This window comes from Plutella xylostella, chromosome 10 (genome assembly GCF_932276165.1).
Source record: "Plutella xylostella chromosome 10, ilPluXylo3.1, whole genome shotgun sequence".
Lineage (NCBI taxonomy): Eukaryota > Metazoa > Arthropoda > Insecta > Lepidoptera > Plutellidae > Plutella > Plutella xylostella.
Window position 1 is genome coordinate 11201246 of NC_063990.1, and position 10711 is coordinate 11211956.

A 10711-nucleotide genomic window follows, 5' to 3' on the forward strand; every position below is an offset into this window, starting at 1 on the left:
ATATTGGGATTCTTACTACATCTTTCAAGAATTGGGAACTCCACTCGCTCAAAGTATGGCCGTATTCAGACGAAGAATTATGTACAGGTAAGTATTTATAAATGTAAAGTACGTACCTACCTATTTGGATGTAGCAGTTGAGGCCAAAAAAAAAATTTACAGAGGGTATCCATTTCTACAGTTAAATCATTTCTATAAACCTCAATGCGTAGTCAGTAAACTTTAGTACATATAAACTCGATACATAGCTCTATTATTATGTACTCACACAAGTAGGTAAGGTAAATTTTGTTGTTCCTATTACACATTCACTTGAATCATAGCTTATTCGAACATTTAAATGGTAATCAGAATCTGGTAGATACAACTATAGGTGTTATAGAGAGCGACTAGAATCTAGACATATAATAACCACTATGCTTCAATATACATACTATTAAGTATAACAAATAATAAGTATGTATTTTAGGCTCTTTATTCTTAAGTTCACAATAAAGGCATTGTAGCTAAAATTATACGTATGCCTATGAAGAAAAACAATTTCATGTATGGGATTAGTATGAGGGACATAGATAGAGACAAAACGGTACTATTACCTTTTGTGGATTCATCCTTATTGAGATTGTATTCATTAAATATAATAATGTTATAGTAAAATAGTGATCTTTTAACTAACTATGACACCCTGAAAATTTGGTCTAGGTAAACATAAATGTAACATGGGAGGGAAATAGCGAATTTAATAACATTTATAATATCAAACGAAGTAACTGGGAATAACTATGACAACACTGTAACATTTTAAATTTAATATTAATTATTAGGATTGACTATGTTTTAGAATAAGATATTAATTTTAATTACTTATAGTAAAGCGCGTTAGATAAAATTTGGCTTAGTTTTGAGTCATCGTTACTGTATTGATGAAAAATTCGACCATATTGTAAACTACAAATATTTATAAATACTTAATTGAGAATATAAGGCCGAGATTTAGGCCTAAATGCTAATAATACCAAAAATCCTTTACACAACCGCTATATAGAAAAAAAAATGCTTTGTTTAATGCATCAAATAAAAAAAATTGCCGCGAATATGATTTTTGTAGCTATATTTTAGCGATGGAATGTTAATTGATTCGTAAAAAACATAGATTTGTGTATAGCTTAGACCATAGCGAGATCCATATATAAATATTCTTTGGTATGTAAAACGCATGGCACTAGAGAATTTATAAATGATGGTTTAAAACTGAAGTAAAAAAATAACAACAGAAAAAATAGTTTTTTGACAGAGAGCGACAAAACAGTTCATTAGCTAAAACGTTCTGTAACTTTCCTATGAATAAGGGGGTAAGATTTTACTGTAAAAGCTCATAATAAAATTAAATATTTTAACAGTTCGTTTAGTGCAATGAAAAGTCATTATTACTTATTGGAAAATGTATATCATTATAAAAGCGCGAAAGTGATTTTGTGCCAAACCATCAATTTAATGATTTAATGGATAGTAAATATTTTGCCAATTAAATATGACTTTATTAAATAGATCAAAATATTCTGTAGAACAGAATATTATTTGCAGTGAATAGATAAATTCATTTTATTCTTAGCAGTTCGAAGCAGCGCGATCGAACAGATCAGCACATTGCAATAACGCAATAACGAAATTACCTAGTTTGTATAAAATAAGTTCAGTGCACTTTATGCATGAAATTGTCTTTCTAGGTCAGTACACGTTTTACCACCGTCGAACTCACACCATTGTACTCATACTTATATCCTCCTTTTAACCCCTTTTTTGTAACCAGTTTTAACTTGTGTAACAGTGACAATATATCTACTTAAGAACCATAATTAAGTATATCATTAAATCTACCCCTTTTAACCATCACCAAAGAAAGTAGCTACGCGACGGGTGCTAATTTTCTTCATGGTCCTTCGAGAAAGGGCTTCGGATCAGTGACGGGACCAGTTCAGTGCATTCGAGGCATAACCAGTGATAAATTTCGTACCTGTTGGATTGCAGTGTTTGGGATTTATTGTACCAGAAAACCAGGTCAGATCAAACCATTTATTTAACTCTATTTATAGCTATCCTTTTACACCAAAACCATGGAGGATTACTTCTTAAACCAAACCGAGATTTATGAAGCGTTGAAAAAACTGCTCAGCAACATCAAAAAAGATGGAGCTGAAAGAAAAACCATCGATTATTGTAACCGCAAGTCTACTATGCTTGAAACTTACTGGCGTGATTATGTAGAAAACCATAGAAAGATGTGCAAGTTTAATACTTTTGACCATGTGTATTTTACCAAAAAGTGTTTTGAAACCGCAGAGGAAGTTTACATGACCATTAAACAATTACTTGATGATATTATAGTAAAATTGTCTCAATCTGGTAAGCCAGCGTACCAGCGTCAGTCCGATGCCTATCAGCGTCCCGCGGCGGCACCAGAGCCGCACGGAGCAGCGACCCCCGGCCCCTCGGCCGCACCAGCGCCGGGGCCCTCCCCCGCACCAGTGTCGACACCACTAATGGGAAGCGCCTCTTACCACACCAATATCAATCGTTCATCTAAATTGGACGAGATGATAAAGAAACAAAGCATACATTTTAAGGCATTCATGCGAACGGTGAGTACCATCGATCTGGACCATATGCAGAACCGATGGGAGTTCGAAGATGCCCTGAAAACCCTTCAAAACCGTTGGGCAACCATTGACCATTACCACTGGGAAATAGAAGCTGAAGATGGAGGTAATGATGTGTGTTACCAGAATGAGTTTACCAGATATGAGAGCACTTTCAACGATCTCAAGAAAACAATAAACACCAAAATGTGGTCTGCGTCACATCGTGACAAGTCTACGCCGCAAATGGACATACCAGTCTTCAACGGCAACTACCACCATTGGACTTCGTTCAAAGATCTGTTTGATGAAGCCATCCACAGGAACCCATCCCTGTCCCAGGCCCAGAAGATGCAGTTCTTGAAAAATAAAGTAACGGGAGAAGCCGAGCGTCTGATACACCACCTACCAATAAGTTCAGACAATTACGAGGTCTGCTGGGAGATCTTGAACCATCGTTTTAACAACAAGCGCCTCATCTTTACGTCCCACATTAATACATTGCTAAGTATTCACAATATGCAGCAACAATCAGCAGGTTCCATCAAAAAGTTACATGACGTTTGTAAAGAAACTCTGTACGCCATAAAAAATCTTGGAGTGGATGTAACATCATGGGATCCCATATTAGTTCACCTTCTGGCACAAAAATTGGATGGTGACTCATTTGCTGAATACTTGGAATCTGTGAAAAACCCACGGGAACTACCAGTACTTCAAGAATTCTTAGAGTATCTTGAAACCAAGTTTACGACGCTTGAAGCATCTCGCCGTAAACAAGACCCACCAAACCAAAAAATAGCAAACCAAAACCAGCCAGATACCTACCAAAAAAGATACTCCAATAATAATAACCAGAATAATTATAATTCAACATACAATAAAACATATAATTCGAAACCAAATATGAAGTCAATGCCCGTAACTAGAGCAATAAACTGCGTTGTATGCAATTCTGCACACGGCCTTTGGTCGTGTAATGCATTCTTGCAAATGAATAATGAACAGAAATTAGATGTGCTAAATAAACACAATTTATGCAATAACTGTTTCGTAAACCACTTTAATAAACCATGTCAATCTACCAAAACGTGTCGCAAATGCTCGGGGGCCCACAATACCCTGATGCATGAACCAATAACAACAACTAGACCAACTTCATCAATGAAACCAGCTTATAAACCATCAACCAGAGATAACAAAAACTCTTCAATTAATGTGTCATGGAATGATATGTCGGAGATATTACTAGCCACGGCTATGATTGACTTGACAGGAAAGGACGGAATTAAACACAGAATGAGAGCCCTAGTAGACCAAGGCTCTCAAGTTTCACTGATAAGTGAGAAGGCTGCACAGACGTTAGGATTGAAGAGAAGCCAATGTAAAGGAAAGATATTTGGCGTAGGAGAGAAGGAAAATAACTGCAAAGGAATGTTAAACGTAGTTATTCAATCCATTCATAGCAGCTATACAACCAGCGTTAACGTTATTATTATGAATAACTTAATAAAAAGCCTACCAACATCAACCTTTTCAAAACCATCGTGGCCTCACATACAGGACATCAAGTTGGCCGACCCTAGTTTCTTCGTGAGCCAACCAGTAGACCTACTTCTTGGAGCGGATGTGTACTCTAAGATCATGCTGGGTAGTATACTACGAGGAGAAAATGAAGATCAACCTATCGCTCAGCAGACGAAACTAGGCTGGTTACTTTGCGGCTCGCTGCAAACCTTCCAGTGTAATGTAGTCTTACATGAGATAGACGATTTGAAAAGGTTCTGGGAAATCGAAGACATCGCCAATTCCGAGATCGAGATGTCTTCTGAAGATCACGAGTGCATGGAATATTTCCGTACAACCACCAAAAGACGTGAAGACGGAAGGTTTGAAGTACGCATTCCATTCAAGTCTGAGTTAAAAGAAAAATTAGGTGACACCAAACCAGCAGCGACGGCCCAATTTAGAAATTTGGAAGGGAAATTGGCCAAAAATGTACCACTCAAGATTGAATACCAAAAATGCATAAAAGAATATCTTGATCTAAACCATATGATTCCTGCAAAGATGACGAAGACCCATGAGAGTTATTTACCTCATCATGCGGTGATAAGAGCAGAGTCAACCACTTCCAAGGTCAGGGTTGTATTTAATGCATCGCAGAAGTCATCATCCGGACTTAGCCTGAATGACGTCATGCATAAAGGACCAAACTTGCAACAAGACCTGCAACATCTGATTATGAAGTGGAGGCAGTACCAATATGCCTACACGGCCGATATTGAAAAAATGTATCGGCAGATAATGATACATTCTGAAGACCAATCTTACCAAAAAATATTGTGGAGAGATTCAGATAACCAACCATTGCGTATTTATCAACTAACGACCTTGACCTTCGGTTTCAAGGTCGCGCCCTACATCGCCATGCAGTGTCTCAAAAGGCTCGCTGAGGAGGAGAAAGAACAATATCCCGACGCGGCAAGAGCATTAGACCAGGACTTCTACATGGACGATTATTGTGGAGGAAGCCATACCATTCCTAAAGCAAACCAATTAAGACGTGATTTAGTAGAATTGTTAGCCAAAAGTGGATTTAACCTACGAAAATGGACTGCGAATGATCCTAGAATTCTGGAAAATTCACAGACCACCACCAACCAAGAAGAAGAAACATTTGAATTTAAAGTACAGGCGGATTCTACCAAAACCTTGGGTCTCGGCTGGAAACCAACCATTGATAAATTCTACTTTAAATCGACCATAGAAATGACAACAAAACCACCAACCAAACGATCGTTGCTATCGGATATATCCAAACTGTTTGACCCACTCGGCTGGTTGACTCCGATAAGCATCAACATGAAAATATTATTTCAAACCGTATGGTTGTCTGCCCTAGATTGGAGTGACACCCTACCAGAAGACATCGCTACCAAATGGACCTCCCTAAGGCAAGACATACAGCAGATAAACATCATAGAAGTTAACAGATGGCTGGGTACTACCAAGAATAACCAAAAAGTTGAGCTACACGGCTTTTCCGACGCCTCCAATAAAGCATACTCTGCAGTGATTTATTGCAAGGTCACCACGGATAACCAGACAACCATTACCCTAGCAGCCGCGAAAGCTCGGTTAGCACCATTAAATAAAACCTGCTCAACCCCGAGGCTAGAATTGATGGGAGCTAAACTATTGTCCGAACTTATGGAAAAAGTTCAAATTTCATTGACAAACTACGCCCTTGAAAAATACTGTTGGGTTGATTCGACTGCCGTCTTAGGATGGATACAGGGAGAACCAGGACGGTGGAAACCATTCGTTTCTAACAGAGTTAAGGCCATTACAGAAGCTATACCTTCGAGTTGCTGGCGCTATGTGAACACCAGTGAGAACCCAGCGGACTGTGCAAGTCGTGGATTAACCAACCAACAGCTTCAGGAACATGGGTTATGGTGGCAAGGACCGTCATGGTTGCCATCATATAAAAAGGAAAATACCAGCGAAACCATTATTTACGATACCACATTAGAACAGAAACCAATTCCACTAAAACAAGTCAACACAGTGACGTGCCAAAACCAATCAGACGATACCATTAACACCATTATAAAAAGATTACTAGAAAGGTACTCGGACATAAACAAACTGACGCGTATTTTTGCATGGATACTGAGAATACCTAGTAAAACGAAGGGAGTTCACCAACCTTACCTTACGTTGCAAGAACTGCGGCGCGCAAATTTGCTGATCGTCAAATACGTGCAACAAGCGGAATTTGCAAACGACATAAATTATTTATTAAAACACAAAACTGTGCATTGCAAAAGCAAATTACTCAGCCTAAATCCATTTATAGATTCAAATGGAATATTGCGAGTAGGTGGGAGACTGAAAAATGCTCAAATTAACCAGGAAACGAAAACACCAATAATTTTACCATCAAACCATCGACTCACCACTCTGCTGATAGAAGAAGCTCACGCTTTAACATTCCATGGAGGAGCACGGATCACGCTTGCTAATCTCCGCCAAAGATACTGGATTATAAAAGGATATTCAACCACCAAAAAATTAATAAGAAAGTGTGTCACATGTAAAAGACACGATCCCATCAAGCAGCACCAGCTGATGGGGGATTTACCAGCGTGTCGCGTCAATCCAGAAAGTGCATTCTACCACTGCGGGGTAGACTACACAGGTTTCGTGGAAGTAAAGGCCAACAAAGGACGCGGCATCAAAACCACAAAGGGGTATATCGCACTGTTTGTGTGCATGGTGACCAAAGCTGTGCACATTGAATTAGTGTCGGACCTCAGCAGCTCGGCCTTCATCGCATGTCTTCAAAGGATGTCGGCTCGCCGGTCAGCGCCCCGACATATATATTCAGACAACGGAACCAACTTCCAAGGGGCAAACCGAGCACTGCAAGAGCAGCATCACCAACTAGAGCAAGTATTCAACGACAGTTTCTACAAGGAGATCACAGAAATGGGCATTGAGTGGCACTTCATAGCGCCATCCTGGCCCAACGCAGGAGGATTATGGGAGAGAGCAGTAAGGAGCCTGAAACACCATTTAAAGAGAGTAATAGGGAGTCAAAAGTTGACCTTTGAGGAGTACGCCACTCTATTGGTCAAGATAGAAGCCTGCTTGAACTCTCGACCACTGTGCGCTATTTCTGAGAATATAGAAGACCTTGACTGTCTGACACCAGCTCATTTCCTAACAGGACGACCAGGACTGACCGTGATCGAAACTGAAGAAGATGCCCGGACCAGGTGGCATCTCACATCTAAGTTGTTTCAAGATCTATGGAAGAAATGGAAATCTGAATACTTGACACAGTTATCGGCCAGAAATAAATGGATGACTACACAGAAAAATATCGAAGTTGGAGACTTAGTAGTCATACACGACGACAACCTACCACCAGGAAAATGGGCTATGGGACGGGTACTGGAGACACACGCGGGTGATGACGGTCTGATTAGAGTGGTCACACTTAAAACCAAAAATGGCCACTTAAAACGTCCTATAGTCAAACTTTCCATCTTACCAGTATACGATACAAATGAGCCAAACAGAATTCACCAAGAAACCATCAACCAACCAACCATCAACCCACCAACCAAACCAGACAAACCAGAGAAAAGGAGAGCCAGTCCAAAAAAGCCAAAGCTAGCATATTTTACATCGGCTATATTATTTATTATGATGTTGCTAATCAGCCCACTGAGTGCAGAACACAACATTAAAAAACTGCCAACTAACCAGACACTCTATTTTGATCCAATAGCTCAACTGCAACTGGTCAGAGACAAATGGACAATGATTGTTTATTTCGACTTAGAACCATATTGGGACGGAATAAATACGTATCAAAAAATAAATCAATATTTAAAAAAGTTATGCACCACCATTGAAATGCAATCCCATTGTGATATGATAATATCGCAACTACGTCACGATTATCAGGAACTAGAGTACTACAATGAACTTTTGCTCAGTCAGCATTTCAACGTGAGCGCCAGACAGCGTCGGCGCCGGCGGGGCCTCGTCAACGGTGTCGGGTATCTGGCTAATGAACTCTTCGGCGTATTGGACTCCCGTTTCGCTGATAAGTATGTCGATGACATTGAAACTACCAGACTGAATGAAAAACATCTGTTAAGTTTGTGGAAGAACCAAACGTCAGTGATTGAATCTGAATTTAATTTAATGAAAAGAATGCAAGCCACCATAGATAAGCAGCATAAAACCATTAATAAACGATTAAATATGTTAGAAGAAAGCATGAACAACTCCCAAAAACAAATTCAAGACCTGTACGCTATCGATGATTTTACTTTGTCTGCTATGGCGGGCAATAGTTTAATTCAAAGTTTAAAACGGCTTCAAGAAACCCTTTTAGACACAATCACAGATATTTACCATGGTCAAATAAGTATACATCTATTATCACCAACGCAACTTCGCAAAGAATTACACACCATAAATAGCCAGATGATAAATGATATAAAACTACCGATCCAAGATATAGATACACAGATTCGTTATATCTACAAGTTATTAAAAGTTAAAGCCAGAGTTACTCAAAAATTTGTCATATTTGAAGTTACGCTACCACTGATCGGCAGAGAAGGTTTTCAGCTTTACAAACTGATACCTATACCACACCAATTGAAAAACAACATGATTACTATAGTACCAGTATCAGAATACATCGCGATTAACCTCAAACACGATTCTTACTTCACCATCACCATAAATGAGTTAGATTCATGTTTATATCATGAAGATGCCTACATGTGCAAACCAACAAAACCAATATTACATCTTAACAATGACCAAAACTATTGCGATCAAAACACACCAAACAATACATGCAGAACTCATAGAACACCGTGTGTGAACAAATGGGTCGAGTTAAACGTGACGTCGCAATACTTATATTTCTGTTGTGATATCTACACTATAAAAGTTATATGCAACGATCAAGTTACAATGCAACAGCTGAGTCAAGCCGGAGTCATCAGACTATCCCCACAGTGTTACATAAAGGGAAAAGATTTTGTACTTTTCTCCTTACAAAAACAATACCATCAAATGAAAATATCACCTGAAATATACACACCATCAATAGACCAGATAAACCACATCGTAAATGTAAAGATACCAACGGAAGAAGTAGTAGATGACGCCTCATTGAACAGCAGCTTCAATATACTTGGAGATCAAATAAATACCATTAAATCAAGTGAGACAAGCCTGTTCGATGATATGTCTCATCACGATATTCACCAGTATGCCATAAGCTACGTGCTACTGACCGCGGCGTTGTTCGGCTGCGTCGCGTGGGTGTGGAGGAGCGTGCGCCGGCGGGCGGCGGGCGCGCGCGGGCCAGCGGGCCGCCCGGAGCCGCTGCCGCCGCCGCCGCCGCCAGCGCCACCAGTGATCAGTGCGCGAAAGCAGAGTACAGCTGACCCGAGTCAGTTGAGTGCCAGTGCATTTAGTGAGAGAAATAGAGCTAGTGTACGGTTCCTTAATTTAGCCAAACGATGGCCAAGTGTTAGGCGCGATGCGAACACTAATAATGTGCAAACATCAGTCCAAACCATAGACAATCCTATATTTACCATAGAGGACAATACAAGTTAGATTCATATATAGATTCAGAATTTTCGTAATGAACATTGTTTTGAAAGTGTTTTTTATTGCTTACATTTATTTGATTTTATAGATTTACTTACACAGAATTTTTACTTTCATTAGATGTGTAGTGTGAGTACTTACATTTTACCATATTTTAGTTTGCCTAGTTTTAAACCATAATCATAATAATTAAGCTAACCACTTCTTCAATTAGACTATTTCATTGTCTTTAGTTGTTTCTTCTCGTGCTCGGGAGTATGTTCGAAGCAGCGCGATCGAACAGATCAGCACATTGCAATAACGCAATAACGAAATTACCTAGTTTGTATAAAATAAGTTCAGTGCACTTTATGCATGAAATTGTCTTTCTAGGTCAGTACACGTTTTACCACCGTCGAACTCACACCATTGTACTCATACTTATATCCTCCTTTTAACCCCTTTTTTGTAACCAGTTTTAACTTGTGTAACAGTGACAATATATCTACTTAAGAACCATAATTAAGTATATCATTAAATCTACCCCTTTTAACCATCACCAAAGAAAGTAGCTACGCGACGGGTGCTAACTTTCTTCAAACAAGTTAAATAGTGTGACGATTTTAGTAAGTCATTACAAATTTAGTTAGAATTTAAAGTTATACGATAAACGAGTGTTTGATAAACTCTTTTATTCTGAGTACAGGTGATGTAAGGCTGTTGCCATTTCTTTAAATATTTTTCTGTACTCTGCTTTACAATAAAATAGGAATAAAGAAAGATTTCAATTTAAAGTAAATAATCTTATTACTATGAAAACGTTGTTTACTTGAGTGGAACACCACAACCATCCGTTCCGAAATATTATATTTATATACGATGCCTGCTAGATTTTAGGGTCGTATGACTCGTAGGTTTGATGAAAAATTTAAATT